Below are 10282 nucleotides of genomic sequence, written 5' to 3'. Positions count from 1 at the left end.
AGTTTCTGATTTTTGTCGAATTTTCAAACTTTCAAATTGAGTTTTCTCGAAAGTAACATTTTGTGACTTAACATCTTTTGCACACCCACCCGAGATATATGTAGTCATTGTTGTACTTTTTTTAATTTTATTTTTATTTATTTTTTAATTTTTTAAAAATTTTTTTTTCTTATTTACTGAGGCCTTCAGCCAATCCCGTAAGTCTTCGTGTTCACTTTCCAATTAATCACATTCCTTCATTTTTGGTTCTTATAAGGGCCTTTTTTTAATTTTCTTTTTCTCTATGCTATTCAAACTTCCTTGCCATAATTCATTAATTAGTAAGCCCCCTGTCCAGTTCATCAGTTTATCTCTTCCTACCTTCTTTATCCAATCCGCTTCTTTCCACTTCCGTATTGTCATTCTTTTCTCCATCTCCAATACTTCCGTCTATCCCAATTAATTCCGTGATTCGTCTCCTTAACATGTTTGTATATGGCATTGGTATCTCTTCCTCCTAACATCATCTTCATGTTGTTTTATCCTTTTTTTCATTCTCTTTCCTGTCTCTCCTATATATGACATATCGCAGTCCTCACACCATATCCTGTAGATGACTCCTTCTTCCTTTTCATTAATCTTTTAAGTTCCTTCTCTATTCTTCTTCTTTATTGATCTTAATAAAGTTTCTCCACTCTTTCTATAAGTTCTGACCCCTCTTTTCTTCAATAAATTCTTCAGTTTCTCCGTTTCTTCTCCCATACTTTCTATGCCATGCCATTTTCCACTCTCATCCTCTTCATTCTACTTTCTCCCTCTCTTCCTCTTCCTGCGTTCTTCTTCCTTCTCTAACTCTTTCTTGCTGTAACCTTTATTTTCATTTATTTTCGATAGTGTCTGAAGAAGGATATGCTAGATATCTGAAACAGTTACAAATTATAATTTAAAATAAAGTGGGTTTTAAGCTTTGGTCAATGTCTCTTTTGTTAAAATGTAAGGATCGGTACAACGTATTTTTAGCAGAAGTCCTTCGTGAGTCAGTCGGCAGACGTATCGCATTTGTGGCCAATTAATCCCGGTTTCGAGTTCAAATGGAGGACAACTTCTTTCGAATGTAAGCCGAGAAGTGGTTTGGATTCCGCTTTAAGCGTATGTGACCCCTTCCAGCATAATCTGGTTGTTGCATAATAACAGCAAGGCGAAACAAACTTATTTCTGTCCACATGTGATATAAATACGTAGAGCAAATTATTTAAACAAAAAAGTTGGTTTAAACCAAAAAACCGGGTTTAAACCAAAACCCCGCTTTTTTTCAATAAAAAACATGGTTTTTGCCAACCCTGGTTTTGAAGAAACCTGGAAGAGCGCATGAATTTATCTATAGATCCTTGTATTTTTAGAAAATAAACTAAGTTACAAATTTGAGGCTTTATTAACATTTATTAATATTTTAGAATATTTTACAGACACTGCATTTCCGGTTGAGATAAATTCCCTTGTTAGATACAAGGGCAAATATTTAGAATTGTCTCCTGTTTTCGATGAAAAAAAAAGTCTTTATTGGTCTGTAAATTTATTCTGTAGTAAGTATCTGTAACAAGAACTTATTATTGTACTCTTTCCAGGTTCATGATGTGAGGCAGAACATCAAAGGGTTCCCAGTCTCATGGTAAGACTTGGTTTCAAGAAGGTTGACTCCACGACCCACTCCTCCGGGATTGGCTAGTCAAACGTGAAAGAGATGTTTATAGTACAGGTTGCCAATTTTGCCCTCAGTCTATTATTTCTGTTGCCAGTATGGGACGCCAAGCATTAATGAGCGATATTCAGGGGAGGAAATACAAAGACGAAAGCCTGTGACTTCACACATTTATAAGAAGACTGTGGAATCACATTAGAAAGAAACTGATCAATTATTGGCCTGTCTAACAATATCATAAAGTTAGAAATAATGTACTTACGAGCAGAGCAGACAAATAGACAGTATCTTTATTAAGCCTATTACTAATATTATTATTAACAATAATAATAGGCCTAATGATAACTAAATTTCTGGCGCAACAGCCCTTAGAAGGCCTGGACTTATGGCACTTATTCATGTGGAGTGATGTGTTGTTAGCAGATCGGCTACCCTCGCCATTAATGCTTGCTTTCTGGACTCAGTTCGCTACTTTTTTTCTTTCAAGTAGCTTCCAATTGTCCTTACGACGCTGGGTGGACGCCGCAGCGCCAACACCGTCTGGTGAGTACGAATAGTCACACATATCTTTCCTCTGACCAGACCCAGGACTGCTTGACTTCGCTGATCTCATGGGGAGTGATATTCCAGTGTGGCTAGGACGTTGGTAATAAAATAATAAATGCTTATTGAAATAGTGAGAAAATTAGCTAGGAAATATACTAAACGGACTCCCTGGAGCTACGATCCATGAGGGGCAGTGCCTACCCAACACAACAAGCATCAGCTACGCACTTAAAATATTCAAGATAGCAAGATCTCGGTTTTTAAACTGTGTTGCTATTCCTTTATGCAGTGCCCGAAGTGGAAGATCTAAGAAAGTATATCCCGCATACTCCCCCTCTTCTATTTAGAGCATTGCATTGTTGTGATGGGGGTCCAACACACGACCGCACTCTTCAACCTCTAACTCCACAATAAATAATATTTCGTAAGTGCCATGTGCTGTGCTAGTGGAGCAGGCCCAAGGTCACACGTTGGCGGTGGTTTTAGTCTGCAGGGTTGCCTGCATGAGCTGAAAAAAACATTCTCATTACTTTATTGTCGGACCTCTCTGTCTGTCTGTCTGTCTGTCTCTCTCTCTCTCTCTCTCTCTCTCTCTATATATATATATATATATATATATATATATATATATATATATATATATAATGTGTATGTGTGTGTTCCAGCATAATTACGATATACCTGGAGGAATGTTAACCAAACTTTCTATACATATTATAAAGGTAACCAAGAAAGTTCTGTCGCTGTTTCACCCACCACCTTCGAACATCGATACGTCACCTAAGACATACCTGGAAGATCAAAAATAGTCCCGATCAGCATCAACGACCTTCTGTTAACGTTCTGGAAGGCCATGGATTTCATCGCGGTAGAACTTGGTAGGCCATGAAGCGAAGAAGGTATCAAGTGCATTTTACACATCTACTAGCGATTTGAACTGTCTTCCTCTAAGGTGATTGTCCAAGGTGTGAAACAGGTGATAATTGGAGGGCGCATTGTCCGGGGAATATGGCGGATGCAATAGTGTTTCCCATCCAAGGCTTAGAATTATGTCCCGGGCCATCCTAGGCACGTACGGCTTAGCGTTGTCCTGTAACGGAGGACCTCTTTGCGATTCAGAGGTGCTAGCTCCAAAGTTTTGAGTTTTTCTTGAACACGGCTCAACTGCTGACAGTTGATGCTCTGAACAGCTGGTAGCAGTTCCCGGTGCACGATGCTGCGAGCAGTCTACCAAACACACAGGAAGACCTGGTGCAGTGCTGGTTTCGTCTGTTTTGGAACCGGTTCATGGGATGCTAACCAATAATGACGGCCACGTGGAGCTTCGTGTAGGATCCACTTCTCATCATATGTCAACATCCTGTCCAGAAACGGCTCCTTCCTCAGACGAGACAGCAAAGAAACACAGGTGTCTGCTCGCGTTGCGTTCTGGCTCGGGGTCAAATCATGTGGGACCCATCGGCCCAGCCTGTAGTGCTTCCGAAGTCGATGCTGCCGAATGGTTTCTCCATTTACAATGAATTGTTGTCTCAGTTTCTCACATGTCTGGCTACTGTTCGCCTCAATTGCTGCTTGAAGATATTCATTTTATACATATGTTGGTCTACCGGGACGTTGTGCGTCTTCGAATGTTTCGTTACCGTCCTTAAACTTGTTAAATCACCGCTGCACTATCCGCGTAGTCACGACACACTTACCAAAGGCCTAGGATATCTTCCGCCCCGCTGCAACGGCGTTTGACCCCATTTTGAACTTGTACAGCATACACACCCTTATGACGCTCTGTGGCGGTCCCATGTTCACTCTATGCTTAGGCAAGTTCATGGTGTAACTGAACTGGCACAACCAGATAGTATGTTGGATATGCCCACATCAACAACTGACCTTCGCCTTATCTCCATTAGCATTTAACTCACGGTGTGAGGCGCAATTGAACAGACCTCCAGAAAAAACGGCAGAACTTTCTTCGTTACCTTTATACTTACAGTCTGGAAAAGAGTACTGTCGGAGTATATTACTGAAAGTGAGATACATATAAAAATGATAGAAAGCGATCGATATTAGTGTCTAATCCAGTTTTCGGGGTCGCATAGATAAATAGTGTCACTTTCGTTTAAGTTCGGTTTAAGCTAACCCTTGCGCCTAGGTAGGGACGGAAAAATATGGAAATTGACCGTTATTGGTGTCGAATCATAAGATTTTAGTGTCGCCAACTTAATTGGTAGTAATTGTAATGCCCTTGAACCTTTCTACGCCCACCAGGGATTTGAACGAAATTGTAGGCTTTCACGTTGGATGCTCTGGTGACGACCCTAATTATAACAGTCATGATTGATCGTCACGGAGTGACCATGATAGCACAGAGTCATCGGTGGCAAGCTTATGGAAGACATTCAACGAGGTAACATTTGTGCAATTCCCGACCTATTCGTACAAGAAGTAAAAAGCCCTAAAAGTATGAAAAAGTATAGTTTGTGGGTCTGGCAACGTTCCAGCCACCCTACGCTAACGAAATGATTGTAATGTGTAAGCAACACGCTTGTGACAATAATATATATATATATATATATAAAATGGTAGCCATTGCTGCAATACAAAGCGAGATGAAAAGATAAGAATGAAATTAGTATAACAACGCCCTTTATAGCATTTTCAAAAGTCTGTTGCAGACCTTCGCGTTGGTGACCCAGGTGACTGCTCGAATTATCAGTCACGATTGATACATCGTTGGAAAGCTTATGGAACACAGATTCCAGTGAGATAACATTTGTGCAGACCAATTCAGTGAAAAGATGTCTTGTATGGAACTATCTTGAAAATAAATTAATTTACTTAAAAAAAATTGAAACTAAAAAAATTAACCTAGATTAGATTTGTTTTTAACTAAAATTTGAGTGTCAACTTTTGCCCTTCCTCCTTTCCTATATAAACAAGAAGTACACATGTCAGGATATTACCATGTAGTGGACTACTTCATTGCTTCACATACCAAGATTTATGAATGTATCCCGAAGGAGGAATGATTCCCCCCCAAGAAAAGAACAGTTGCAAGAAAATACGACATTTACCTTTTCCCCTCCGCTGTGGTAGCCTCCACATATATCAAGGGAAAGCTTCATCCGTCAGAAACAACTGATATCAAAATGATCTTTATAACTTATTTAGGGGCTGAGGTATTGAGGTTTAAAACATTAACGCAGAAGTTACGTCAATGGGTGTGTAAAAATTAACCTTTCGGACCTGGGACTTTTTTTTTTTTTTTTTTTTGCGTTTTCCTACATTTTGAGTTAGTGATTTATTACTGAAAAACTATTTTCCCGATTGATATAGTTAAGACCTTGTTTTTTAGAAGCGGACTGTGCCTATTTTTTGGTTTAAGTTACATTGAAGTGTTGAAAACGGGAGAGAAATGCAGGGGTGAAAATTTATTTAAGAAATCCGTAACCGAATTTCAAGATTTATTGTAATTTGCACCACTGTTGCCACATGGGTCCAAGTCACCTAAAAAAAATTCTTTTTGTGTGTTGACAAGGTACTGTGAAAACCCGAAGTCGCTGGTTGCCATATAAAGAGAGAAAGAAAAAATTTTCTGTCATCATACACATAAAATTTTGACGCGTTTTACGACTTAGAAGCAAAAATCAACAGATATGCCAGGGCTACAGCTTCCCTAATTATCCTATTGAAACTTTTTATGGAGCGTTCTGTAGGCCAAAGAGGAGACTTTCAGCTGGTGGTACGTTTATTCCAATGTAGCCAGCAAGAGGGAAGAAAAGGGAAATATTCCGAATTTTTCACCTAAAATCGGGAATTAATTTTTTGGCTTGAAACATTACCACCAGACAGACGCAATCTATCTGAAAATAAACGTTGGTACCCCACTAATATATCCTAAAAGTATCATGGTGATACCAACAAAGTAAGCATGAAATTAAAAGGAAATCTCATTTTACCTTACAATTTACAGAACATGGTTTATTATAAACCTCAACTGTACTTCCCTATCCTACTGAAACTTTTTATGGTGCGTTGTGTAGGCTAAGGACAAGGCTTTCAGACAGTGGTAAGTATGTTCGAATGTAGCCAACAAGAGGGAAAAATAGAGACAAAAGAGGGGATTTTCTAAAATTCCCCTTAAATGGGGAATTAATTTTCTTTGGCTGGAAACACTGCCACCAGACAGGCGCAAACTCTCTTAAAATAAACATTGGTACACCACTAATATATCTTACAAGTATCATGGCGATATTTAAGAAACAAACCTTGTAATTACAAAATATAGATTATGGTAAATAGAAAAGTAGGGTAAAATCAAGGGTTACAACCTAAATACGAATTTTTCGTGCGCCTCTTAATTACCCCATTGTAACCATCTGTACCCGCTTTTGTTCAGTAAGAACCAATGTTCAACTGGTGTAAGTTGACTTGCGCTCGGACGTATAGGTACGGATTTATAAACAAAAATTTCTGAATTTTTTGGCCCCAATTTAGGAAAGTTTTAATTTCCCTAGTTGGCAACACTGTGCGCGGGCCTGTCCAATTGATGTCGACAATTAGGTATCCATCCGAAGTATCCACCTGATAAGTCTTAAGATCTCTATGCAATGAAAGGAGCTACAGGGAGAAAAGAAAATTCGGAAATTCTCGAAAGTTTTACTTTGGCTGAAATTTCAGAAGGAAATTCGACACCCAGAAGAAAAAGAAGCTAACTATGATCCAACCATGTTTGGGAAATATATATATACAGGGTGGGCCATTTTAATTAATCCACGGAAATATCTGAAAAATGATAAAACATAGAAGAAATTTTTCAAGTACATGTTATATATTGCTAAGGGGGAAAACCAATTCCGCCAAAAGTACCCCTCCCCGTCCCCCCTAAACGGGGGTAACTGGGGGTAGCTTTGAAATGTCAAATGGGAACATGGATCGTGTAATACCTCGTTCGAAAGGTCTTGGAAAACTGAATAACGCTGTACCAAAAGATGTTCCATATTGTGCACCAGTTTCAAAATGGCCGCCATAATATGATTCGGAAACTCCAGTACCCGTAGTGTGAAAACCATGGAAGTTAAATGAATGGAACAAAATTGAAATACGTAAATATCATAGGGCATATCGAACGGTGTGGTCCCTGTAATCCCAGTGGCCTCCCTAAAAGGGTCTTGGGGGCTAACTTCAAAATTTCAAATAGTAACATGAGTCGAGTGGTACCTCGTTCGATAAATCTAGGAAAATCTAACAAATTGCAGGAGAAAACGATTCATGTGAAATGGTAGTGTTCTCAAAAGGCCGCCGAAACCTAGTATCCGTGTCAGAGAAAAGGTTTAGTACCCGTAGTATGAAAGCGATTGGAGATAAATCAACAAAAGAAAAACTGGAGTAGCTAACTGACGTAAGGCACATCGAGAGGTGTTGTCGGGGGGACTCCAAGGGCCAACTGAAAGGTATCCGGGGCCAACTTGAAAATTTCAAATAGCAGCTTGAAGCGAGTAACATCACGTTACATAGACAAATTAATATCAAACAGCTTCTGTAAGAAAATTTTCGACATGAGACACCGTTTTCAAAATGATCGCAAAGACATGGTGACTGTGTCTAAGAAAACGTCTAGTGCCCATAGTAAGAATACGGTTAGACATGAATGAAAATAACGAAAATTAAATAGGAAAACCACGGAGGGGTTCCAAGGCTCGAAAATAATACAACAGAGATAAAAATATTAGAGTAAAATTGCCATAATGTATAGAGAGAAATCCAAGTCCTCCAAAATAATCTCTCCCTGTGCTCTGTATGTGAGTGGGGTGGAAAGTAAAGTGAAAGTTCAAACGAGAACTCTACTCTAATTCGTAAATTAAGGCTAACCTTACAAATAGGTATGGTGTGGTTGAAACATTTGTTTGTAAGGATGATGCTGTAGTGACTAAAAAAGGAGAAACTTTTATGCAATGTGTGCTGGTTATTCAGAAAGCATTTCGGGGATATACGTACACACCGTTTCGTCCCTCAAGCTCACAATATGACATGAATGTTAATAGTTAATCAAAATGTAACCGTGGCCATCCGCGTTAACTTAGTGCACCAATTCTCTATGCATGAAGTCTGCCTTCCAAACAGCATTGGGTAGGTCAAGCGTACGCCCGAACCGTTGTCCGGTCGGACATTGAAATTTTGAAGTTAGCCCACAAGACCCCTTCAGGGAGGCCACTGGGATCACAGGGATTACATCATTCGATCTGCCCTATGATATTTACGTATTTCAATTTTGTTCCATTCATTTACCTTCCATAGTTTTCATACTACGGGTACTAGAGTTTCCGAACCATATCATGGCGGCCATTTTAAAACTGGTGCACAATATGGAACATCTTTTGGTACAGCGTTACTCAGTTTTCCAAGACCTTTCGAACGAGGTATTACTCGACCCATGTTCCCATTTGACATTTCAAAGTTACCCCCCGTTACCCCCATTTAGGGGGGCGGGCAGGGGTACTTTTGGCGGAATTGGTTTTCCCCCTTAGCAATATATAACATGTACTTCAAAAATTTCTTCTATGTTTGATCATTTTTCAGATATTTCCGTGGATTAATTAAAATGGCCCACCCTGTATATACAGATGGTGATCAGAAAAATGGAAACACCTGTATTTCGCAACACGTCAGATGTATGGGTTGGCAGTGATGTCGTGGCGCCCGCAGCGCCGGACCGCTGGTGGTGGTGTGTTAGGTCGGTCTCCATACTTCGTCAGGCGCAGTGGAACAGCAGTGTCCAGTGGCTGCAGCAGACGGAGGTAGTGTAAAATGGGAGACCTCTCAAATTTTCAAAGAGGGCAAATTGTTGGTGCGTTGTTATGTGGAGTGAGTGTGACGGCAGTGGCTAGTGTGTTAGGTGTGTCGCGTGGGACAGTGTCGAAGGTGATGATGGCCTACACAACACACGGGAAAACCACATCGGGGAAGCGGAACAGTGGGCGGAAGAAAATCAGGTCACGCCGGGTATTAAAGCGCATTGCACGCAGAATCGTCGTGCCACTGCGGAGCAAGTGACGGAGGAACTCAATCAGCACCTTCCCCACCCTGTTTAGACAATCACAGTCCGCCGCGAATTACATGACATTAACTTACGGGGTCGTGTTGCACGGGCCAAACCGCTCATCAGGGACCATAACGCTTTCGCACGCCGCAAATGGTGCCGCGACCATGCAACTTGGACCGTTGAGGACTGGAAACGTATGATATGGTCGGATGATTCATCCTTCACCCTATTCCCAACCACGGGCCGTGTTTATGTGTGACGCCCAAAGAAACTTATGATCTGCAGTGTCTCCGCCCAACTGTGAAACATGGCGGCGGCTCGGTGATGCTGTAGGCCGCCATATCATGGTTTTCATTGGGTCCTGTGGTCACACTTAGCGGACGAATCACTGCCAACGATTATGTCGCAATTTTAGGAGACCACTTGCATCCTATGGTCCGGATGTTGTTCCCGGACAATGACGCCATCTTCCAGGATGATAATGCACCCATTCACACAGCTGGCATTGTTGCAGCGTGGTTTGAGGAACATCGGGATGAAGGTCAACACCTCCCCTGGCCCGCCCAATCCCCAGATCTCAACATAATTGAACATCTGTGGTCCGTCTTGGAAACACGACTCCGGCGACGATTTCCACCTCCATCCTCTCTCACAGAACTGGCCGATGCTCTGCACGAGGAATTGTGTAAAGTTCCACTTGCTACCATTCACGACCTCTATGCCTCCATCCCACGTCACATCAAGGCTGTTCTGATGGCGAAAGGTGGCCCGACACCATATTAATCTGGTAAGTTGCAATTTCGTTCAGGTGTTTCCATTTTTCTGATCACTACCTGTATATATATATATATATTCCGATATCTTAATTAGTGTTCACACAGGAGCAGATTAAAAATGTGACATACCCGTGTGTGCCACTTTGGCCACCTCAGTACGAAAGGGTTAACACCGAATGCAGACTCACTGGTAGCAATACCCCCTTAGCCTTCCAAGGATAAGTGTGAGAATCAAACATAAAAATG

This window comes from Thermobia domestica, chromosome 3 (genome assembly GCF_964235325.1).
Source record: "Thermobia domestica chromosome 3, izTheDome1.hap1.1, whole genome shotgun sequence".
Taxonomy (NCBI): Eukaryota; Metazoa; Arthropoda; class Insecta; order Zygentoma; family Lepismatidae; genus Thermobia; species Thermobia domestica.
Note: the sequence above shows the minus strand (reverse complement) of the source record.